This window comes from Astatotilapia calliptera, chromosome 9 (genome assembly GCF_964374335.1).
Source record: "Astatotilapia calliptera chromosome 9, fAstCal68.1, whole genome shotgun sequence".
Lineage (NCBI taxonomy): Eukaryota > Metazoa > Chordata > Actinopteri > Cichliformes > Cichlidae > Astatotilapia > Astatotilapia calliptera.
The window spans coordinates 15025820-15051193 of NC_137430.1; the positions used below are offsets into that span (position 1 = coordinate 15025820).

At 41.2% G+C, this 25374-nt stretch overlaps 1 long non-coding RNA gene across 2 annotated transcripts in view; it reads right to left on the reverse strand.

The window, feature by feature from the left end:
* Window positions 1-953: 953 nt before the first annotated feature.
* Window positions 954-25374, reverse strand: part of LOC113028910 (uncharacterized) — a 29513-nt gene continuing 5092 nt past the window's right edge. The window contains exons 2-4 of one of the 2 annotated variants that reach the window (XR_003273302.2): window positions 12087-12141; window positions 4706-4837; window positions 954-1142 (exon numbers count right to left, since the gene is read on the reverse strand). This is a non-coding gene — a long non-coding RNA (uncharacterized LOC113028910). Of the gene's footprint in view, window positions 1143-4459; window positions 4838-12086; window positions 12142-25374 lie in introns of those variants that run through there. The other variant, XR_013911267.1, reaches the window with a different exon arrangement.

Genomic DNA, 25374 nt, shown 5'->3' on the forward strand with positions numbered 1-25374 from the left:
ACTCATGCCTCATTTTTAGCCTCACCCCAGCGTCCAAATACTAAAACCAGCCATTTTGGATTCGCGTTGCCGTCATTCCATTATGACAGAGGCATGCAAGCTTGCACCCACATGTGCAAGATTACAAATAAAGTAATGTACGCATATGTCCACCACATGTGATCTTGTTTCAAAATGATAAAAAAAAATTCATGCAAAACAATATGAAATGATCCAAAGATATTGTAGCTACTACATGCTGACAGGTTCTGTTTCAGCACAGCTAGAGGGGAACATGGCCTGGTGAATCCTCAGATTACAGCTGTGGTGGCCTAAGTGGGCTGATGTCTTACATAAAAAAAAATACACATGGGTACACCTTATAAATATTTTTTGACTAGGCGCCACAACTGAAATAGATACCTAATTTAACAGGTGCTCACCATCCAAATTATTTTCTGCACTCTGTCATTGCATGGTGTACTAATGGCCTTGCTGTCCTTGAAACACGCCAGTATTTCTTTTATTCTTCTTTGAGCCTTCAATACATATCACACGGCATTTTACATTCCTGCGCTTTTTTCATTAGAGTTACTTTATTTATCGTCTCTTTTTTGTCTCTGAATAGGCAGCACAATGAAGCAAACTTTTAATGCTGAAAGCCCTGTTGAATGTAGGAAACAGGTAGCATTGCACATAAAGGGAACCTGATCCTTGATGATGGCTGTGTTAAGATGGCAGAGAATCTGTCCTTCAGCTTTGAGATGCCTCCCTTCTCACGTGTGGCTGTTTCTATAAATATTTCCGGCATTTGTATATATTTTTACACACATTTACATGAGAATAAATCATGCGTGGAAATTTCTTAGTAAAGACAAAAACAGCGAGCAACAACAAGTGGAATGTGGAGGACTGAACATCTGTGTGTATTTGATACTATGTGTAATAACCACACAAAAGAGAAGGACAGTAGCCTATGTTAGAAACACCTTTATTCACATATCTTCACGTATCTGTGTCAGAGCGTGCACGTGTTCAAAGACAGGAGTAAAAAGCAGGGAGAGAAGGGAAACAATAAAAGCCAGGGATCAAGAGAGGGAAAGGATTTGTGGATGGTGTGTACACAGTAAATATTTTCATCCATTCCAGCTCAGGCTACATACCTGCAGAGGAAACAAAAAAAGGAGGGGAAATAGGAAGGACAAAGGTGAAGAGAAAAGAAAAAAACAATCACAGGGGCTAATATTTCTTCATTTAAAAAAACATTAAAAAGTTAAAGATTGTATTTCTCTGACACAAGACATTCAAAAAAATTAAATGAATTCCCCAGAAACAACAATGCAGCATTTTAAGCATCAGAGGCCTTGATTACCATGACACCTTCACTAATGACAGTGAAAGTTTAAACATCCCGGAACAGGAATGGGGAAAAATGAGCAAAAGGTGAGTTAGACACGACAGCATTCAGTCAAAAACAAAACATCGCTGACACACACGAGCAAACAATACAGTGCACGCTGCCGTTTCATTCCATGCCCCTGCCTTCCCTCTTGCTTGCATCCAATTTACTCACTTTCTTTCGGTTTTGTGAGACATTTTCCTGCCGCTACAAAGCCGACGTCATGTTCACAGCTTTTCTACATAAGTGTTTCATGTCACTCCTTTTCCTCTAAAACACACTTGCCTATTCCTTGTGTTCCTGGTCTTATATTTGGGTTTGAGAGTGGATAGGTAACATTAAAGAGCTATCACTTTCTCTCTCTGTCATTCCCTTCCTTCATACACCATTTGATCTGAAGCCAGATATGGCTTTTGAGATGTAGACATGGACACACACACACACACACACACACGCACGAGCGTGCATGGATGCAAACACTTGCACTAGTGCAGGCAATTTGCACACACGCTGACTGACAGATAAACAATTTCCAGAGAACGCACGTGCACGCACTCTCAAACACGTGCATGAACACACCTTTATTTTGCAAGGCTTTTTTGTGTATTTCCTCCTAGCCAAACATCAAAAGGCGAATACCATTTCACATCACACAAACATCAGTATTACAATCCTCGGTGCTCCGCAGTGTCATTTTCAAATACCCCACCCTTGACAACTTGTGGAATAGGTTGAAGGAACGGAGCATTCAAACAAACAGGCATAAATACACAACAAATACCACCTACAGCCAATAAAATATGCATGGTAGAGGACGAGCACTTTTAAAGAGACTACTGTCAGAATTAATAACATGCAACAAAAAGACAGTAGCAGTGGCTGTTTTCCACAGGTGTGTGTGTGTCTGTGGATCTTCATATTGTATTCTTTCCAATGTTCTGTTTTTGTGCGCTGCTTCTGAGCCCAGCCATAACTCAACAGCGTGATGTCAAATGCATGAGAATCTTCTCTTAGATAAGAAAAAAAAAGGAAAAGTTATTACGGTAGCTCTATTCACATTTTTCATGACACACACACACACGCAATTTTCTAAAATACGTTGAAACAGTTTAGAGTGTAAAACATTAATCACTTCCAAAAAAATAAATAAAAATTGAGCAAAACTTCGGGACTCAGCTCAGCTCTCTGAGTTTAAAGTACAAAATGTTCCAAAAGTCAAAATTAATGCAGTCAGATTTTTAGGAGTGTTACACCATGATATATTAGATCCCAATAACTCATCTTTTCCTTTACTGCTGCCTTTGTTCACTCTCTTTCTGATCTGTAATTGAAAAAGCATTCCATTTTTATTTTTCTCCTCTATCCAAAGGCTAAATCCAAAACACCAGCCAAGAGGTTAGCCTGGTCACCTGGCACCCACAGGCACTCTCTCTCTCTCTCCCTCTCTCTTTTTCTATTTCACACACATGGACATGTGCGTGCACACACACACACACACACACACACACACACACACACACACCTGACTGCTGTGCTTCAATAAACTGTAAATTCCTCCTCTGCGCCCACCGTACCCAAGCTAACCCTTTAAAAGTCACCCGCCTCCACCTTGTAATGCATGGACACACACCCACAGACACGAACATACATACTTACCCACAGTTACACACAACAGACAAGCCCAAACACACAAAAAAACAATGTGGCTTAGTGGATGGTATCAAATTTAGTGGCCACGGGGATCTGACTGGGGTCATAAATCTATATCTAACATGTGAGAAAATCTCTACATGAATATCTGGAGAGACACAGAGGGAGAGGGGAGATGGAGAGTCAGACAACGGGATACAGATGGAGAGAGACAAAGGGGGGGGGGGGGGGAGAAAAGGCAGAAAGCAAAGTAAGAGTCTTGTAGACCGAAGGAGAGCCACAGACAAACAGCATCAGGAGGAGACAGGAGGCTGAGCGAGGTATAGAAAGAAATAAACAAACACATGCAAGACGACGGAAAAACTGAGTGGGAGAGTGGGCGACAAAGCACGGCGGAGGAGAGGAGGAATAAGTAAGGGAGATAAAGATAAACCGGCAGAGGTAGAAATAGAAAGATAGACGGAGCAAGAGAGTCACAGATGGAGACTGTGACAGTGAGAGATATATGGGCGGAGAGACAAAGCGAGCAAGAGAAGGAGGGCAGAGAGAGAAAGCTCGAGACAGACAGACAGACAGAGAGCGAGAGAGATACATGACCCCTCTCGCTCTAACAATGGCTCTTCATGTGGTGCCCAGCTTAGCAGGCGAGCCGTTGGAATCAGGAATGTGGAATGTGGGATTTCAGGCTTGGAAGTGATAGCTACTGTCTGTGTGTAATATTTAGGGCCGACACAGGGAGCCTCTGGCATGCCATGAAACACATGGACGCTGCTGCTTTTTCTGCTGCAAGTCAATTTATGTGTCCTGCATGTGCTTTTATGGGGGGAAAGTACAGAAACACACTCATGTAGTTATATGTACAGTATGTAAAATATGATACACGTTTAACAAAAATTACTGCGCTTTACTTAGACTGAAATATCTTCATTTTTATTATATTTCTGTCAATTTGATAATACTGTACTTCCTGGGATTCTAGATAGAAAAATATCTGTTTAAGTAAAAGTTTCAATGCCAAATATGTAAAAATAATAAAACACTCATTTCAATTTGCTTCAGGTAAAAAAAAATATTATTCCTGTTTTTATATTAAAGATGTTAAGTAAACTGTAAAAAATAATTTTTTCCATTTAATCTTGTGATATGTAAATATATCATAGGTATATTATTACATTAAAATTACTGATCAGTTGCTGTAGAATTCATTTAAATGTAGTTAGACAATTTATTTAATATAGAATTAAACATTTAAAAATATACAAAATCTTTGTACATACCAAACCACTTACCAATGTATTTATTTTTATCATAAATTTTGAAAATATTAATTAGTGTGACGTGAAATATTTGTAGTGGACTGAATTAAACAATTACCATAATGAATTAGGAGCATAAAGCAGGATTTAAGGTATAAAACCAAAAAGTAAATTGTTTGAATAAACTTACGAATTTACTTTCTACAACTGTACTGTAAATGTGCCGTGATTACATTTTACATTGTCCCAAACTTGGAAAAAAAAAAAAAAAGTGCAAACATTGTTGAGGTGAGTTTAATCTCCATGAGCTCCCGGGATAAAGTGGAAGTTTGAATGTATACACACGGCTTCTGCATATTGACACTCTTTGTCTCTCCTTCTCTGTCTCTTTTTCTCCCTCTCTCTCACGGAGCTAACGTACAGACTGCTGCTAACACAGGAGACAGTTGTTGCTGGCCGCCCCAGTGCCTGTCATGGCTGTCAGGCCAAATCCCACGAATTATGGCTGTTCCAGATGTAAGAGATTTCTAAGCTGCCTCCAACGGCCTGCGGTCTGTGGTGAGAGAGAGAGAGGGGGAGGAAAACAGAGAGAGAAAGAGAGAGAGAGGGAGACAGAGATTTGGGTTTATGCAGTGTCATCCAGAAATCCATCTTCCTTTCGCAATCTCTCATCTTTATTATCTTTTCCTTTTCTATCAGTAGGGGAAAAAAATACTGTCATTACTTAAATAACTTTTTGGACAAGATTATTATTTTATATATCACACATTTGAAATTTCTTAAGAATATGTGACCTACGTCTGCAAGAAAGACTGACTGCCTGGCATGCTCGTATTTTTAAAAGGCAGCTAGAAAACTGATACTTTTGCAGGAATATATCTTTTCCAGCTGAGCGGCAGTGTTTGTGAAGTGAAATCACGGCGTATGCTACATTTATATATCTCTATATATTACCTGCGGGCACAAATTCATGCAAAATCATATCATATTAGCAGCGGGGTTTGTATTAACATTAATTACGACATAAAATATTTAGCATTCGCCGATGTTTTCTTGAAAACAAACAAACGAAAACTATCAGAGTATTGACACATTGATCGTTTCGTCTGACCGGTACATTCGTCGAACTTCCCCGTATGCACATCGACACTTAAAATTCAACCCCCATCGTTCTCTTACTTCTTTTGGTCTACTCTCACTCTTTCTCTCATTAGTACTTCGTAACCAGACAGTTTATTTGAAATTATGAAAGCATTACACTCTCTGATGTAGCAGTTTAAAAATCAATAGCTGAAACCCTAGCTGCCTCACTTAAGCCCTCTCCTATGGCAAAGGGGATGTCTCTTTCTCCCTCTCTCTTAAATGGTAATTTCATTTGCAGTCACTAAGACCTCACCGATAATTACCAATGCCCTGAGAGAGAAAGAGGTAGTGAAAGAGAGAGCGGAGGGATGGGAGACAGGAGAGATGGATTAAGAAAGGAGAGTGAATGCCAGTCATTAGAAAAGCTTTCCTCTCTCCCTGCTTTGATCAGAGTTAAGAACACATTGCCTTCACTCTATCGCACCCTGACACCAACCTCTGAAAAGAAAAGATGGAGCACAGGAGTACGATGGAGGCGGGTGAGTGAGTGAGAAAAAGAAAAAAAAAGATCCCTAAAGTCTTAAATAGCGAGCCTTAATTTTGACATTGAACCCGCTCTGTTCTTGGGTTACACCGGGGCCGTCCATTTTCAGAGCGCCACCAGCCACCCCCCCACCCTACCGTCTGCATCTCTCAAATGAACTAATCAGAAAGAGGAATATGAAGTGTCCTGCAGGATCCATTTCTCTAGAAGCATATGGCAATGATTGATGGGGGACAACTTTGACTTTCCCAGGTCATCCTGCTTGCACACATCTGGGAGCATGCAATAATTCTCTTAATTTTAGACCTTTTTTCTCTTCCTTCTTTTCCTATCTCTCCCCCCCTTCCCAAAAACTTCAATTTCACTTTGGCCAAAAAAGAACCTCCTCTCAGTCTATCCGCTGTCTTTCCCTCTCACTTTCTCAAGGCTAACACAACCAGTCATTTTGGCTGAAATAAAGGCACTGTAGTGGTTACCAGATGCTTATACGGGCTGTTTGGGCAATCCCCTTGTTTTTTTTATGGCTCCCAAGATTTTTCTTTCCCTCCTAAAAAAAAAAGAATGAAAAAAACCTTAAGAACCACTTATGTCATATAACTATGCTAGTTGGATTTACCATATGTGCAATAGCGATTTAATATTTCATCATGATAAATACTGTAAAAGACATAAGGAGCAGAAGTTACTTGTGTTTATTGCTTTAAAATAGACTTCAGGCTGAGGCTTCTTTTTTTACAAAGAGCTGCACATCTTGAGGTTTAATGAACATCTGTTTTGTTTAGTTACATTTATTTAAATGAAATGGTTGAAAAAGAATAATGATAGCATGGTGATAATAATGATATTCAAAACCATTTGTAACTGCAACAATCCAACTTTTTCAGTGTGTTCGAGCGAGGGAGAGACAACCATCTCAAACCTCCCCGACAGCAACTGGGCCTTGTTAGCTGTGCATTGAAATCATCTTTGACTCTGGGTTTACAATAACAGAGAAGAACTTCGACCACTAAATGCTTTCGGGAAACCCGCCCGTCCTCCTTCTGCCATGTGATGATCCCACCTCTGAAATATTCAGCACCATTAACATTCCGATGGGTATCATCCCCTTTCAGACACAATTCGCTCTGCTCCTCAGACCTGTGGGCAAGGCAGGGAGAGGCCGGGAGCAGATGTTATCTGTTCTCATTCTTCAAAAGATCCCTCCTCCTCCAAACGCACACTGTAAGTGTTATATGCGGTGTAGAGGAAATGGTGCACAGAAGAAATGGTCCCCTCGCTACTGATCCGTATTGACAGAATCTCTTGTTTTTTGGGGGGGAGAATGTGCTTTTGTTTTTTAAATTTAAAAAAGAAAAGGAAAAAATCAATGTAAGACCTAATGTTGCAATATTTCCTTTAGAAAACAACTTTCTGTTTCGTTATTTGAATTTCATTTAACTAGCATGGAGTTCTGTTTTTAAATTCAGTTTTTAATCACATACATTGAATTTAAAATAGATTTAATTGTGTGCAAATTGAATTTACATCGTCTTGTTTCAGCTTGCCTGCATTTTACCGTTCAGACAGCTATTTAAAGCTGCCTTATCTGATATCTTTAAGTTCGGCACCATCAAGTCTTCCACCGGGTTTATTGGCCGGTAAAGCTTAAATGTGTTTGATCTTAATTGCTAATGATGTGACCATAAGGGTAAATTGTTTTGCCAATCAAACTGTGCGTTCTCTCCTACACTTACAACTGCTTTCATGTTTTCAAGGCTCACAGCTGATTAGCAAGTTGTGTTTCTCTGTCTGTGTATGTGTGCGTGGACATGCGTGCGTGCTGTCACTAATAATGTGTGATCGTATGAGAGACAGAGTGCTACACTTTGAGCACAATTAGCCAGGCATTTAGGCGTCTTAATTGGTGACATTCGATCTCAGGCACTCGTTGATGAACCACTTAGCAGCAGACTTATGGATTAGCAACCGGCAAAGCTCTCTCTTCTCAGATGTAACTAACAGGTCAGGAATTAGTGCTCTTAACACTGCCTTACAAATGAAGACAGTTGTATTGACTAGCACCGAGAACTGCTTTCTCCTCTAGTTTCCCTTGCTAAATTTAGTCTCCTCTTGAAGTCCTACTCCCGTCCTCTCTTCTTATCATCTCGTGTCATGTGTTTTTTTCTTCTTATCAGCTGAAACAAGCTTTTGTTTAAAAATTTGCTTTGTTCACTCCTGGACAATCTCAACCATGACGTTGGCTGTGGGCCGCTCACATTTGGCCTCGACAGTATTTAGTTTTTGTTGTCATGGCGCTGAAGCTGTCTCAGTTGTCTGGGCAACATGTGCCGGGGCTCATGGGAGCCTCATAAATGTCATGTATCGACGGAACTGCTCGGAAGAGCAGGAAGTCCTTGCCAAAAAGAAGATAGATAGAGCGCCACTGGTGTTGGGGATGCCATGTTGCATTAAATCAATTTTGCAGGGTGCATACAAATACTGTGACACTTGCCAACACTCATATGTGTACAAGATGCTTTGCATGCAGAGATGGCCAGAGATTGAAAATAAACAGATATTACAGCTGTGCAGTTCTGTTCTTTTCTTCTTCGTTCCCTTTTAAACTAACCCGTGTTCAAGGAGCCGATTCAGCAGCCCCTATCCTGCCCTCTGTAGGTGTGTCACAATTTCGCTACACTTTCCCCTCCCCAGGTCACTGTCATGTGCCTGGACCTACTGAGCAGAGGGGCCTTTAAACAGGAGAGACAGCACTTGTCCGTTAGATTAGCATGTCCCCAACGTCACATGCCTGTGCCTGCACACGTCACCTCTTGTCTGGAGGTGCCTGTCGGGGTTCATTAGAAAATGGTCAGATTTTTTTTTTAAAAGACAAAACAAAAACAGGGATTTTCTTTTTCTTTTTTTTTCAAAAGGTAGACAAAAAATGTCTGTGCACAGGAACAGGATCCGATGCTTTACTTTGTGTAAATGTCGGCATGAAAACACAAACACCTTCATTAATACAATTAATTTTGGAATTTTTCTTTCTCAGATCTAAAATAAATATTCCTGACACCACGTCATTATTATTCAACACAAAACACATATTCTAACCAACAAAGCAACTCCAGTCTGAGGCGAGGGCCAGTCGGCATTTCAAACGCCCCTGAGATTCCAGATATTCTAATACCGTGGGACCTTCTCTCATATTTATTGTGGGAATCAGAATTTATGATGAGTAAATTGGGCTTCTTCATCTGTGTGCCAGGGGGGGTTGCAACATGCGGCCGAGATGGCTTGACTTATTGATTACAGGGAGCAGTATGCCCCATTTCAAAGGGAAGGAGAGCCCCCGCCACGCAACTTCTGAGAATTAATTTGCCCGGCATGGGCCTTCATGAGAAACACATGTCCGTACACACACAAATGCAAGCATAGACACAAACAGGCACACAGAAACCAAAGCCTGCAGGTAAAAGAATTACACTCCCCCCCCCCCAGAAAAAAATAAAATAAATAAATAAATAAACACACCTACACAGGCAGGCAGCCCCCTCTGCCCCCACCAGTGCACACACACACACATGCACAGAGAACCAATTTTTACAGCGCTCCAGGTATTGTTGTAACCAAAGACTGTGATTGGACTTGCTGGCACGGCACGGGGATAAACTCAGAGGCATCTCAAACATTCTCCCACTATCTGACAAAAAATGACACCAATAAAGTTTCTTTTTTTTAATTTTTGGTAACATTTTTTTCTCTTTGGTATTCACTTTAAAAGTGTGTGCTGGTGGTATTTCTTTATTTCAAATAACTGAAATATTTCTCACAAAAAAATGACATAAAAGAAGAAATAAAACCTGCGTTTCTGAAGAACGTTTAAATAATCTGACAATCTGTCGGATAAAGCACCGTCCGGTGGCGCCGCAGCTGTACTGGAAGCGAATACGACCCTAACGCGGTCCCATCCGAAGTGTTTCTCCAGACCGAATCACAGCTGAACTATCCGTGGTTCATCCCTGGCATTGTCCACCGGATTGCCCTCGACATTCAGACACCAGCTCCTATTTCACCAGCAGCACCCGCGCTAATTTATCATCATGGTCATGACAGACAACACATCTGTGTGTGAATGGATTAAGTGAGGAAAGAGAGGAGGGACAAAAGTGAGAGCGAGGAGGGGCAGAAAGAGGGAAGAGCAGGAGGAAATGTGGTAGCGAGGAGGATACTAGTCACCACATTCGAGGCTTTTAAAGGGTCATATCTTGTTTGAAGGGTCCCATACTACCCTTCACTCGACCTCTCGCTATCCCTCCCACCTCCACCTTTGTCAGCTAACCCCCCTCAGCAACTGGACAGCTCATTGTCCTGGGTTGTCTTATATTACAGCCCCATATACTGCAAGTGTGAAATGGAAAAGAATTAAAGAGCTTAAAGAGTGAATTGAGAAAGTAGACCTGCAGAAGTTTATATTGCCACATAAAACAGTAGCTTCACGGGCCGTGAAAGGGCACGTCCATGACGACCAGCTTGTCGATGACGGTCCTGCGTGACACCTTTTTTTAAAAAATATTTATTGGCTGAATGACACCGGTGTGTTTGTCAGCGTGGAGCAGACGCGCAGGCCTTTCCGGCGATGAGATTGATGGGGATATGTGTTGAAATACGGACGGGCGACAGATGAGGAGACACTCACGTCTTGTGTTCACATGTTCTGCGCTCACATTAATGCCATACGTGTGTGTGGTTGTGCGTACATGCATGCATACATGTCCAGACAGCAGGTGTGCATATACAAGCGTCTTCATGTGTGTGTTCAAGCAAGCATATCTGTTTACTTTTGCTCTCCAAAACCCACTCGCATTTGAATGCAGGAGACAGGACACATCTCTCTGCTCTGTGAGCCGCTAGACAGCGCAGTCAGAATATTTTAGAGTCCACACACATACTACATCCCTGTACACACACATATACGCACACACGCGCACACATATGCCTCCCTGGGGTACCCCATATGCGGTGCCTGGGGAGTGCAAAATGGAACTTTTTAAAAGCCAAAAACACTTCTCTCGAACAAACTAGTCTCACTTAATAATACCACACTCATGTTTCTCTCTTCTCTCGCGCGACAGGCCGTCATTATCTACAAGGGGTGGGTGTTTCGGCTGCATTTTAGGGAAAGGTCGTGGTTGTTGTTTTGGTATCTGAAAGCCTTGCTACATGACAGATGGCAAATAGACTATTTGGAATCTATGCATCAACAAATACATTTTGGTATGGAAATGAAAAAAGGAAGGAGTCTGGGAATTGTGGATTTAGCGTGAAGAAGCAGCAACTTGCAAACTCCTGAGACATTCGATTGACTTGAATTGCTTATTTGAGACCCGCAGTACATGCTGCAATATTTTGATGTGCATTACATTGAGGAATCAAGCGAAATCTATGTTGCCGAGCCTTTTGTTGTCGTTGTTGTTGTTTTCCATCTTTTTTATACAGCAAGAGAGCAGCAAGGGTCTTTTTTCTTCTGCTGAGGTAAATGAACTTATGTACACACGGACACACAAAAAAGCAAACACACATGCACAGAGTCCGGGCACACACAACCAGTATGTATACAGACAAACACGCATGCACCTTCTGCTCTTATGAAGATAAATATGGCAAGGGGTAGATTTTCACCTGCACCCCCTGCAAAGGGACACACGCATTCATCTTTTGGGATGTGTGTGTGTGTGTGCCCGCATGTTCGTATGGGGGGGGGGGAGCATATTGGGGATACAGCTGCAAGGGTGTGTGCACCTCACTGCCTTTTCAATGTATGGAAATGTATGTGCATTTTTAAAGTAGGGGGGCTAAATTTATTTCTCTTTCCCCCGTGTACCCTTCGCCCCTTCCTCTCTCTCTCTCTCTCCCCCCTACCTCATTCCTGAAGCTGATAGACCTATGGATGCATGATAGATGGAGAGAGAGGGTGAGGCAGAGAGAGAGACAGATGGAGGGGGTCTCTGCATGGATGCATACATGCATGCATAGATGTGTGTACATATATATATATATATATAATATATATATATATATATATATATATATATATATACCCTTTTCTCTCAAACACATGCTACAAAGTCACAAACACACACATGCATGCATACAAACACACACTTCTGACTTCACGATTCATGCACATACCTACCTAATCCACAGTTTTACATAATGGGGAGGTGGAGAAAGGGGAAGCAAGTCGACTCCTGTAGCAGGGTGATAAAGATAATATAAATCATCTGACTCTTTTTTCTCTTCTGTATGTATACACATTCACCCAGGGAAATGCTGATATGCTATAGGGGAATATAATGAGATATGTACAAGGGTCCCCCTCACCGTCAAGAACACATGTGGGTCATATGTGAGCTTTGTGCAATTTTCACAATGTATAAGGATTACGGTTGACGTTATGCAGAGATTTTAAGGAAACTGGTCCAAGTGCAGGTCACATGTGTGCAGAATGGCAACGCTGTTGCGCTCTTCACGCAACCGAGTGCTCGTTTTGATATGCAGCGGATGGATTTTTCACACATTTCAGCAGTGGTCTAGAGTTTGTTTGTTGCTAAAAATTAATTAAGCAAAGAAGTATGCAACACACTCTACATACAAAACAAAAAAAGAAGAAGATTCACTGTTAATTATTCAGAGAAAGTTAATTTTTCTGGAATATAATTAAAGGCATTTAACCATCAGGGACAGAGTGAGATCAAAGATGTACATTTGATGTCATGCAGATAGCATTTTTAAATTAGCAAACCCTCTTAACTTTTATAATTATCTTTGGTGGGAGAACTGAGGCAGGAAGTTCTTTTGTGTTAATTCTGGGACTGAAATAGTCTCCTAAGAATTAGATTAAATTAATTAGAAATAATTGCAGATAGGCATGCAGATTGCATTTCCAATGCAAATAAATCTTATCGGAGCAGAACTAAAGTTTATTTTTTGTTGGTATTATTCTAAGAGAGAGAGACTCATATAAATTAGCAATAAATATTAGTCCAAGGTATTAGCATTAAGGATTTGAAAAGGAGTTGCAGCAGGAAGTTATGTCGATCCGGCGTGTGCTCAAATTAAAAAAGTGATTAAACGTGTCAAATTTAGTGCGATAACATTTCATTGCGTTCCTGTTTTCAGGAAAGGAGTTGTGTTTTTTAACCTCCTCTCCCAGTGTTTCTATTGAAGCTGATATATATACGCATACACACACAGACACACACATACAGAGTAATGTCCTAACATATAAAAAATGAGAAATAGGCAATGGGCGTGGTATATGTGTATGTCTGTGTGTGGGTGTGCGAGTCAGAGAGAGAGGGAGGGAGACAGCGAGAGAGGAAGCTTGAATTTTATCTCGCAGTGTCAGTACCATCACAGGGAGGAAAAAAATAGAATTGTTTCCTCCATATTAGGAATCAAAGCTAAGCCCAGTGTTATTGTGTCCACCATTTTGACTGCAGTCAACAGACCTTGAGGTAGCAGGTGCATAAGGATGAGCGTGTCAGTATGTTTTATTTATTTTTCTCTTTTTTTATTTTAGTGGGACAAAACGCATCCTCCTGTAAAGCAGCAGAATCATTCATTTTGTGTGTGTGTGTGTCTGTCTATCTACAATTATATGTACACGTGTATGCATACACACATCTTTTCCTGTGGTGAATGTGAGTGAGAGTGTCCGCATGTCCACGCTTACATGTACACGGGTATGCCTGCAGGTGTCCGTACCTTCAGCATTTATAGTCCCAGGGAACTGCTGACCTCGTCCGCCGACCCCCCTCCGCCACCACCCTCTGTGTTTCTAGGGGGATCCTTGAACTTGACCGTGGAGGGAGAGGGGTGATGGGACTGAAGCTGAGACTTGAAACAAACCACTCTGATGGACAACAAAGACAAGTAGGAGGGAGGGGGGATGGCTCGGGCTTGGGGTGTATAAAGGTTGAGATTCCAGGGAAAGGTCCCCAGGGTTTATGTGTGTTTGGGTTGTGAGTCTATATAGGCTAGCTTATCAGGTTTCAGAAATATGCTGCTTCATTAAGCCTTTTCTTCACAGGATGCTGTTATTGCTATAATAAAACTGCATAGTGGTTATAAAGCTAGTCCCCAACATGTGTGTGCTAGGATAAGACATTATGGTCAAATGTCTTTGCGCATTTTTGCATTGTGTTATATTATCTATGCATTTAATTCCACATGGATGCCCTTATAGAATGATAATAATAACACTGTTATTTGTAAAGCACTTTTCAAAAACACAGATTTATAAAGTTTGATGTTCTGTTACACAGACCCATAATCAACCACAGGGTTACGCATTAATTCCAGCATACACACTTGCATCCATGCAAATAGATGTAAACTGTGGCCCAAAATAAAGGGGGAAATTTTAAGGTGAATCTGACCTATAAAACTATGTTTTCAGCCGTCATTTGAAACAAATCACAGATTTACCTGATAGCTGAGGAAGGCTGTTCCAAAATATGTGAATGGTAGTTTGTGGAACATGATAATTTAGTGACTCATAACAACAAAGACAAAAAGTCATAACTTAACTTAAGAATATGGACAGCCTTTTTTCTCTCTATAAACTAAGCAAATACTCCTAAACAAAACAAAACAACTAGTGCTTTCAAAACAGTACAGTCCTCTTGAAAAAAGAGAAAATGTAAGAGAGACTAAAATTCCAAAAAGCATGTTGTAAAGATTGGTTTAAGTTAGAAGCTGCAGGAGAAGATGAAAGGAGTCAGACAAATGGGTTCGGGCAGAGATGGTAGTTTGTGGATGAAGATGATAGGAGAGGACGAAGAGAGGAGAAAATGAATGAGGAGGAGGAAAAGACGAAGAGGAAAAAAAAAGGTGGGAGTTACAGAAGTGGACAATTAAATGGAGCGAAAGGGGAGAGGATGGAGAAGTATATGTTTGGGAGGAGGTAAAGAAGAAGAAGAGCTTGGAAGGAGAACTGGTGGAGGAGGAAGGGGATTGAAAGAGGTCAAGGAGCATAGTGTCTTTTGGCAAGGAAAATGAAGGGGCATGTGTGTGTGCACATGAGTGTGTGTCTGCCTAATTGTGAGTAGAAGGTGAGAGGTGAGGTCTAGGCACGCTTCTCGAAAAAAAAAAAAAGAAGCAGATAGAGATGGACAGTCAGAGGCAGCGCTGCACTGCATGTGTGCGCATACGTGTGCACATGTGTTCGTATGTGTGTGCGCGATTTCTCTGCATGCGTGTGTGTGTGTGCACCTACGTGTGTGTTTTAATAGCCACAGTCAGAGAGCCTCTGTCAGACGGTCAGCTAATTGGCCATCTTACAAGTACAGAGGAGGCTGCTCGCAAATTGGCAAAAAGGGCAACCGGCTTCAATCTGATACCAAACTCCTTTCTGTCACGATGCTGTCCATTAGACAACAGCTTAAGTCAGGGAAATGGAACAAAAATAAAGAAAAACAGAATACAAAACAGGGGGAAAATAGTGGCGTAATTGTGCTTTGGAGACTCGTGTTGTTGCGCTCGACCCGTGTGTAGCGAGACAATGGGGATCATGCCAGACTTAGCGTAAATAAAAATTTGGGGAAACGTTGCCAACTCATCTGGCTGCTGTGTTTTTATATTTGTGTGTATGCACGATTGTGTTTGTGTTTCCCTGTTGCAGAAGCCTCATGTATTTTAATCCATGTAAAGTCCCAACTGGGTTCCAATTAGGAACAGGTTTCCTAACGCCCTGTGGGGAAACTGATAATTATGCTGTTGACTGTGGTTCTGACTTACAGTATTTGTGTATGTGTATGTGTGTGTGTGTGGTGCAGGGGGACTTAACACAGCCTATGATATTCTTTTTTTATCTTTCTGTCATGTTTACAATGCTGACGTTATTAGCTGTATCAAATGATCCTTCATAATTAGACACAATACAAAATTTCAAATCCTCTTATCTCAGTTGTTTATCATAAGTAGTGTGTGTAGCACACATGCAAGCACACACTCGAATAATATATTTATACACTAAATCTAAGCTTGAAGGCACAAAGGGCTAATATAGCTGAGCGTAGCTGCTTCTAAACATTTTTTGGGGTCTGACTGTTAATGTTCAAGCGCTTGTGTGCAGTTTAGAATGAGTGCACGGAGAGCAGAGCCTGTTCCTTTTATCTTTCTGTAGTCTTTACACTGGTGATGATCTTAGCTGTACAAAGTGAAAATGATGTGGACAAATCCTTATCTGAGTTGTTTACACACTGCTTTAGGTTTGAATGTAAGCATAAAGGGCCACTAAACCCCAGTTTTACAGGGTCTGGGCGTCTGAATTCGTCTATTAATACATTTTCATAATGAGTCTCCTGTGTTTGCAGCCATGCATCTGGCACTATGTTGAGTGTGACAGGTAGCTACGCCCTAATGCTCTTCACTGTAACTCCACAGCCACCATCTAACCTTGAAAAAAAAAAGAAAACAAACCTGGATTGACACTGATATAGTGGACAGTGCACCTCTCACATCTAAAACTAAATGCTGAAAAATGTCCCCTCAGATAAAATGGATGACCCAGCTGTAGAATCCGCTGGAAAAAAATACATTGTTTTGCAAGGCTGAGCTAACAAGAAAGCAAGAAAGTGTTGAATTTTCTCTGGGTGGTTTTCTGCAATTTGAAAAGCTTGCCATAGCGGCACAAAAAGGCAGCCCTGTGTTTATTTTCAGCACTGCAGTGTTTTAGAGATGTAAAGGCCCTCCTCACTGTGTATTCATGAACTCTTATTGTTGTTTCCCCTATTTCCATGCCGTGTCTACGCCAAAAAAAAAAAAAAAGAGAAACGCCCCACGGAGAGGAATTGAATGCAAGATATTTACAGCATTTTTCTTAATCCGTACAGATGGCCGTGCTGGGGTATGTACATACCACTGTTGTAGACTTATTCATATCACACGAGATTCTGGGAGGGGGTATGGGGTTAAAATCCAACTCCAATTTACAAATCTGAGATAATTTTCATACTCCCCTCTGAAGATTTCTTACATAGAAATGAAGGCAGTTGAGGGTTTAGAAGGGCACAAGGAGTCTTTTGAGACTGCAAAACAGCATAATTGTTTTGCTATCCAATCGGGTGTTATACTACACATAATATATGGTTATTTCATACAGCCTCCAGACTGCCAAGATGTTTTCAATTTGGCACGGCCCTGCGATCATGATATCACAGAGAAAAGAGAGAGAGCGAGAGCTTCCAGTCTGGGATGGCCAGAGCAGTGAGAGGGCGATCATTTCGCCAAACTCAAAGGCTTTTTTTCCCCTCCTCTCTCCCTCTCTCTCTCTCTCTGGGACGAATAATTCCACAGTTGCTGAGGCACTGAAAAAGCAATCTGCGGAATACCCCAGGGTCATGTCTGTGGCCGGATGATTTGTGTGAAATGTCATACATTAAATATAAGTTTAACATTCAGCCCGGTGCACTGTAAAACTGCCCTGTCGTTGCCACAGTCCGCCATTTCCCTCTGTGCAGGGAGGGTTCGGGTTCAGGAAAGCGGTCACAAAGGAGTTGGACACACAAATACACACAGAGACATGGACACACACACCACCACCACCCCCTGTGTCTGCCCAATCTTAGAGGGAGTAGAAGGAAAGAGGGGGGTGCAGACAGCAGGAAGTTGTGAGGCCATTCGATCTACAGCTGCCTTTCATTTATGAATGCGAGAACACTAACTTTTTTTTCTTGAAAATAGCTATATATATAGTTTTTTCAATTTCTTCTTGTATTTTTTTTTCCAAGGAGCTTTTGGCCCAAACAGGAATTGAGAAAAAGAGGGAGGGCGGGGAGAGAGGTAGACAGACAGATGGACACAGAGACGGACGGTCGGTCTCGAGGCAGGTGTTGAATTCGCGTCCAGCTCGAGATGAAAAAAGTAAGAGAAGAGGTGAGGAAGGAAAAAAGGGTTGTAACTAATTCATAAAGTTTCGGGAAAATAGCAGCCACTGAGAGGAAGAGCGCGAGAGAAGAGAAGCGAGAGACAGAGGGAAAAAGGTGTCTCCAGGGACTTCAGTGAAGCAGTCATCCCAGAGAGCGAGAGAGAGGAGATTCTGTCCATCTTAGCAGATGAGAAAGAAATGACAGAGGGGGTACAAAGGATGTCATCTGCCAGATGGACAACTGATGAGTTTCCTCCCTTTTCTCTTTGTCTTTCCTTTTCCCCCCTCATGGCTTGTTTGTTTGTGTGCAGTCTTTGCCTCTAGAAAGTTTCCGTCTGAATGACTACAATAAGATCGTGTGTTTGATATGTAAAGGGAAAACGTGGATATTTCCGAAATGTGAAATTCACTGAAGAAGGCCAACTTTAGCAATGATCAAAGGGCGAACAGTGGATGGTTTGAGTACAGAAAGTATAAAACACTATATCAGCCCTGATTAAGCTGTGCCAGACTCAGGTGGATATTGTTCATGAATGTAATTATATACCTCTGTGCTTTTTCAATATATTCTTATCTACTTGGCACAGTTCAATTTAGTTTTCGCCTGCTGGTGTTTGACAACATTTGCATCTAAAAAAATCCATGCACCCTTTCTACAAATTCTGCTTATTATTGCCATGAAAGAGCTTACCACCAGATTTATCAATTTCACCTTGAAGGTGTTGTACTTGCTAGTGCATTTGTAAGCAAGCCCGGACTCTTTGAAGACAAACACAGTATCGTACAATCTGTAGCCCCCCTTTCCCACCCTTCTCCTCCCTTCCCACTCCCTACTTCAAAGCAGAAAGGCTGAGATGAAGGTTTGGAAAGAAATGGAAAACAAATTGTTCATTTGTATCTGGGAGGAGACCAGACACTTGAGCAAATGCTCTCTGCATTCTCTCTTTACACGCGCTGTGGTAAAGTTATCTTAAGGTGGGGCGCGGGAGAGCCAGAGAGAGGCGAGGCCCCGGCAATTGCTGTTTTAAAGTCTCAGCCAGACAATCAAATGTGTAAATGAGAGTGAAGCTAGTCAATGACCACCTTCGGGACAAATCTACTGGGATACTTGATGCATACTTGCAACTGCAAGAGAATTTTCAACTGCAAGAGGAATGTTGCTCCGTTGCAGTTTTATACTGCGATTACTAAGGAAATACAAAAAAAACCTAGTTTAATATTTTTAATAGTATGAGAAAACTATCAAAATCACAGGTATACAGTATATTAAAAATATACAACCAACTAGTAAACAAGAGATTAAAGCAATGACAAAGACTCTGTAGCTTGTAACATTTACCTATATCCATGTAAAATAACCAAGTATGCACCCTCAACGCTTGTGAAAGGCCAATTTTCGCTCAGTGCATTATAGAAAAAGCCCCTGTAGCTTTGATCATGAAGGATAAAATGAAGCTCTTTCATTGACAAAATAAAAGAGGCTTTTTGATGTCAAAGTGCATGCTTGACCTCACTACGAGAGACCATGCAGTGTTAAATAGATGGCTTGTATTTAAAACAAATCTGAGGAGCTTTCAGGTGATATGCATATTATCCTGCTTTACTCTCAAAGGTGCTGCTGGAAAGTCTAAAAGACACTTCAAGTCACCTCTGTACCAATTTTTAGTGTCTGTGTTTGAGCGCAAGCTGCAACAAAGGTGTATCTGATGCTTGTTTCTGTTGCCAACCAGCTAGTTAGGCACCAGTGCGGGATATCTGGGGAATTAACACCTATATGTCTAAGTCGGTGCTATACTACAGACTGACGTATACTTTATATGACAGAACCTATATATACTCCTTACAATATAAGGCAGAGAATGAAGAACTGCAAGCCATAAGGATATATCACACAATATTATATATGTTTTGAGCTTCAGACTGATGATAAGGATAAATGGGATGATGGGAGAAGGCCAGACTGTGGTTCCTTGGCCATTATCCACAGGCAGGCAAATCAAGCCAGCAAATCAGGAACAATGGAGCCCTCAAAGAGCAGAGTGGGGATCAAAGCAGCGCTAACTGGCCATTGCAATCCAATTGAAATGTTCACTTTGCATCTCTCCAAAGGTAATGGATGTGGAGAGTGGGAGGTGAAAAGAAAGGGCTGCCCGCTCACATTTGTCGTAAAATTATGGAAGCTCAGAAGAGAAAGAAAGGAGAAAAATGCACGTGACAAGTCTGGCCTTCTCAAGTCATCTACTGTAGAAGCTTCATAATGTCCCTTGGTTATTTTGACTTTGAATTTGTGAAGATTTTTTTTTCCGCTCCCTTTTTTAGCTTCCTTTGAACCTTCCAGTGGTAACATTATGATGATATATGAGATGCTATACTATGGCCCTTGTGCATGTGGAGTAGGGTTGAGGCAGGCTATTTCTTAAAGTATCCTCTCACTCGCTCACTCTCTCTCTCTCTCTTTCGTTTCCTCCGTGCCTCTCGCCCTCTTCCTGTCTTTGTCTCCCCCATCACTTCCTCTCTCCATTGCTCCGTCTCTCCATTTGAATGTGTTGATCACCTGGGGAGATGCTGCATTAATGCTGACGACCAGTAAAAAGCAGAATCTCCTCTTTATTTATCTGCACTAAAATTCCTCCCAATCTTTCCAGCACATTTCACTCAATCACGCAACTCAGGCCATTCCATTAGCCACACAGGGGCGTTTTACCCCATTGAGCACAACACGCCCCGCACTTCTATGAATATAGATTCCCCTAAATTATGTATAATGGGAGTGCTCAGATTTTAGCATTTTTACTAAGAGGGTTTGAGGGTGTATGAGTTGTTTCTGCTGCTTTTTAAGTGCATCTTGAAATTCACAGTGTATGAGAGACTGGAGATGGTGTTTGCATCCTTTGAGTTTGTAGATTGTTAATGGAATGAGGATATGGGTGATATTTTAAATTTGTCAGTGTGCGTGACTTTAGATAAATATATATGTATCTATAAATATGTACATTTTTTTTGCAGTGCATTCATGTCACCCAATACTAAACTAAATTCAGTAATGACATTACAGTTACTAAGCAAACAAAACTATGTGGTTACTTGCGTTACATAGATTTTAGATTGTCTGCATGATGGGTGAAGTGAAAAAGCTAAACAAGCAAAATGGGAAAGCGGTCTATAACTTTTGAGGAATACTTACATGGACATTACTTTTGTTTTCTTTGCATAAAATAACAAGAATATGACTGTAAAGTCCAAACTGCACCCAGGCAAGAAACAACTACTCACTGCTAACACTCCACCCTCTTATTGCAAGCATCTAAGACAGGGGTGGGCAACTCCAGGCCTCGAGGGCCGGTGTCCCCTGCAGGTTTTAGATGTGTCCTTGAACCAACACAGCTGATTTAAATGGCTAAATTAGCTCCTCAAAATGTCCTGCACTTCTCCAGAGGCCTGGTAACGAACTAATCATGTGATTCAGGTGTGGTGACCCAAGGTGAGATCTAAAACCTGCAGGACACCGGCCCTCGAGGCCTGGAATTGCCCGCCCCTGATCTAAGAAGACAGCATGCTAACACAAAGCTAGCTGAAAACAACAGGTGTATAGCATTGTAGCCTTCATTTCTTCACACATCAACAGCTGTGAAGTGCTCTTTGGACTGGCTTTCAACTTTGCTGTCCACTTTGTGCAAATACTCAACATAATTGTCACAATGCTCAACGCAAAGATCTTATGTGCGTGTCTTCGTTAGGAAAGGGATGTGCGTCTGTCTGTGCAGTATATATTGCTAACCTATTATTTCAGGACATGCTATGAGTAATGTAAAAGTACTGTAACAAGTAGTAAAAAAGTGTTAAAGAAATGTGTAAAACTTACTTTTTTAATAACAATCCAATTTATTTGTTTACCTGATTTAATTTTGGCCACTTTTACGTTCAAGATCATACCCTCCTACACCTCTTTTTCACACTTTTTCCTCTGTGATAAGCACAGGATTTTCTCCAGTGTTAAAATGGCAACCCTTAAAATTGATTGGGGCTTTTTTTTGGTTTGTTTTGTGTCGCTCGAAGCCAGCATGAGATGACATGCTGGCCACAGTTCAAATCATCCTGCTGAATATTCTCCTTCAGAGACCATAGGACGTTACAGTTGAAATCAGTGCTGACATTCCTCAACCAGTGGGACAATCACAGCGCACACCCAGTGAATGTTAAAAAAGAATGATGAGTCTTTTCCCATTCTCGTGCTGTACATCATTTGCTCTCTTGGAAAGTGTCGACTCTTCACTAAAAACTGTTGAAAACTCCTCAGTCGTAGTCCGAGACCCAGCTGTCATTACCAGCAGTGATCCTCTAATTGAAATTCGGGTCAGTTTGAAACAGCAGTTGATTTTTGCACTCTGCACGAGTTTATGGCCTGTGGTGAGTGCACAGTATGAATGGTCAGAACAGGACTTCTAGGGAGCGATCTAAAAATAGTGCTTACTCTGGAATCAGTCAGGACATGCCTGAGAAGCTACCCCTGAACAGGAAGTTGGCCAAGTTTAAATCAGGTTAGATTTTGGAGCCTTTTTGATCATACAGTACCTCGGATATCTATATCTGTACTATATATTTGATTACAGTTAATTACACGTCAGCTTATTCATTCTACTCTATGAAAAATATGAACAATTGTTAGTCGCAGCAGTGATTTGATTGCATATTACTGTTGCTTTTATTAGGATACCTCAAGCTGAACCTATCTCATAAGTAACTAATGGCTTAGTCTAGAGGTCTGGATTTGATCTCTTGTTGTGCTGAACATTTTCTGCTCCAAGTGTGAGTAGTATGACTAATTGGATGGTAAGTAACTTTAATTCACATGTTGGCAGTTGGTGTCCATGTAGCTCAGCGGGAGGGAGGGCCACAGCTGAGCTATATCAACAAACAGACCAGCAATTCTATAATCAGAACAAAATCAACATCCTCATTACTGACTCCAAGCTGCTGCCTACATCAAAAAGGGCTTCAAAACTCTCCGTCCTTGTTTTCCGGGAGTGATTATGTTTAGTGTCAGCCAGACATATCAACATTTTTTTTTTTCTTTTTGCACTGAGACGTGCTCGCCGGAATGCTAACAACCTAACAGGGGGGTAAAGTTAGAGATATTATAATCGGCTTCTCATTCTGGTAGTTTATCTTATGTAGTGCTGTAATAATGTCACAGCATCTCACTGAAGTAAGACACGCTAATTAAAAAATATTTTTTACAGTAGTGCATGTACAAATCCAGCGCTATTAATGATTACTGATGACAGGCACATTTTGGATGTTGAAGCTACAAATTTATCTTGCTATAAACTCACCAGGACTCTGGGATTAATAATTACCATTGTTCAATCATCAATCATGTCCTTTTGTTTAAAATACACGAGCTGTCTGCATCTTCAGCGACAATCTGAACTTGATTTGACTGGGCTTTCCATTTTGTTATCATTATGTTTGTGGGGTTTTTGTTGGCTAACTGTGATCATATACATGAGTAGCAATGCTAATTATGTAGCGTGCCATGTGCCTTATGAACCCATGCTGTTTGTGTTACCATTGAGCTGCACTGTTTGTGGAGCCGTAGTGTGTCTGTACCTGTGGTCTGTGGTTAGCCTACCTCCACCAGCTTCAGTATTTCTGTCAGCAAAAAAACCCATAAACATCAACATTGAGTGAAAAATACGTCAATGCATACTTTTTTTCCCCCAGTGTGTTCTGCCACTCTTTTACATTTTAATTTTAAACTACCATAATTATAAAAAATGTACACTCAAAAATCTATTAAGAATTCTCATCCAACTTTTTTCCTCCACTGCTACAAATGCATCCACGCTGCCAGATGCAATGATTAGATCAAGCGACCATCAGATCTGAGATGGACCAGAGCCGGCGCGTTTGGTTATTTGGCAAACTGCAGCTTGGCTGCCCGAGCAGCACTCACTCATCTGTCTTATTCGATCACAGCCTAATAATACCTTGTGATATATTCTATATTATCACATGACTGTGCATTTTATTTGCCTGCAGCTCTCCTTTGCAGAAGCCAGCACAAAGTAAAGGCCAATAGGTTGAAGGTTGTTTCATGAATATTGCACCGTGACACCTGCTGAAATTATGCTGTGGAAATTCAAACATGTCCTGAAATCTTTTTTTGAAAAAAAGGAAAACATGATTCTTGGTGATACAGCAACTGTGGTAGTATGGAGATGAGTGCCAGAGAAAGTGTCAGTGCCTGTCTCAGGTTGAACTAGGCCCGGACGCTGGCTGTCTCTGTTGTTAGAATGTAATGGACATGTCACCCTTGAGGAAAAGCTGCTGGCTGCTTGGGTCACCATGCCCTTCAGCACATGACACTCTCGTCGGCAGGGTGACAGGAACATGCAAAAAGCATACGGACGCCATGGCAACTGAATCTGTATACGCGTGTGAATGTGCTCACAGCTGTGTGTTTATGTGTGCGTATTGATCCGACGTGTTGTCTAAACTGTATTATTGACCTAAATGTTGTTTCTAACATCTAATCTGTTCGAGCTCAGATGTAATTTTATAAAGATTTTAGAAACACTTGTTAGATTCACTTAAGCAATTGTCGGCTGATGGGAATTTATTGTGCCGATTCAGATGGATTGCTTTCATAAAATCTGATGTTGCATTGAGGGAGCCAAATATAGCAAATGGTTCAGTAACTGTATGATGCCTCAACACACACGTACGCACACGCACACCCACACGTACCTACCTACACACACAAATAAACATACGACAAACACTCTAACATATACGGACACAAACGCACACTTGTTATCGATCTACAGCTTAGCTCATGCCAGCAGGTAGTCCAACTCACCGGTTATTCTGAGGAATTGCTTTCAGTGGCTCCATCCACACACACACACACACACACACTACAGGATTGTTTCCAGTGGCTAAATCTACACAATTTGTACACAGCCAACTCTTAAGACACCATCACCTCCTCTTCACAGATCAAGGGCTGAGTTTGTCGATACCACATACACACACACTCACTCGCAAACACTCTTGCAGCCTTATAACTGAACCATGTTAAATGCCGTGAGAGAATCAAGTTGAATGCTGTTGCATAGTCAGTTCACTATCCTGTTCTCTCATCTCTCCACGTCGGTCCTTTCCTCCTCTAAATATTGTTTTTCCTCCTTCTCTGTCAAAGTCACGCTTTTTGAATTCTCTTTCTAGACCATAACGCACTTTGGGGTGTAAAGGATAAGGGATTACAGCTTTGTGTATGAGCATATGAATGACTTAGAACTGCTTAGGTGCATGTGCATGTCATGTTTATTGTGATCCCAAACAGCCAGGCCCGCCTCTACTGCTCTGTGCCTTTTTTTGAATCTAATTTGAAAATAAGTAAGGGAAGCACAAAGTTCATTTGTGCAAAACCAACATTTGGTACAATAGAATGTTTCTTATTAAAGTCAATCAGCCAGTAGACAACAAAAGAACCTTTCATTGAAGAATATGAAGTGAAAATAAAAAACAGGGCACTGCAATAGCT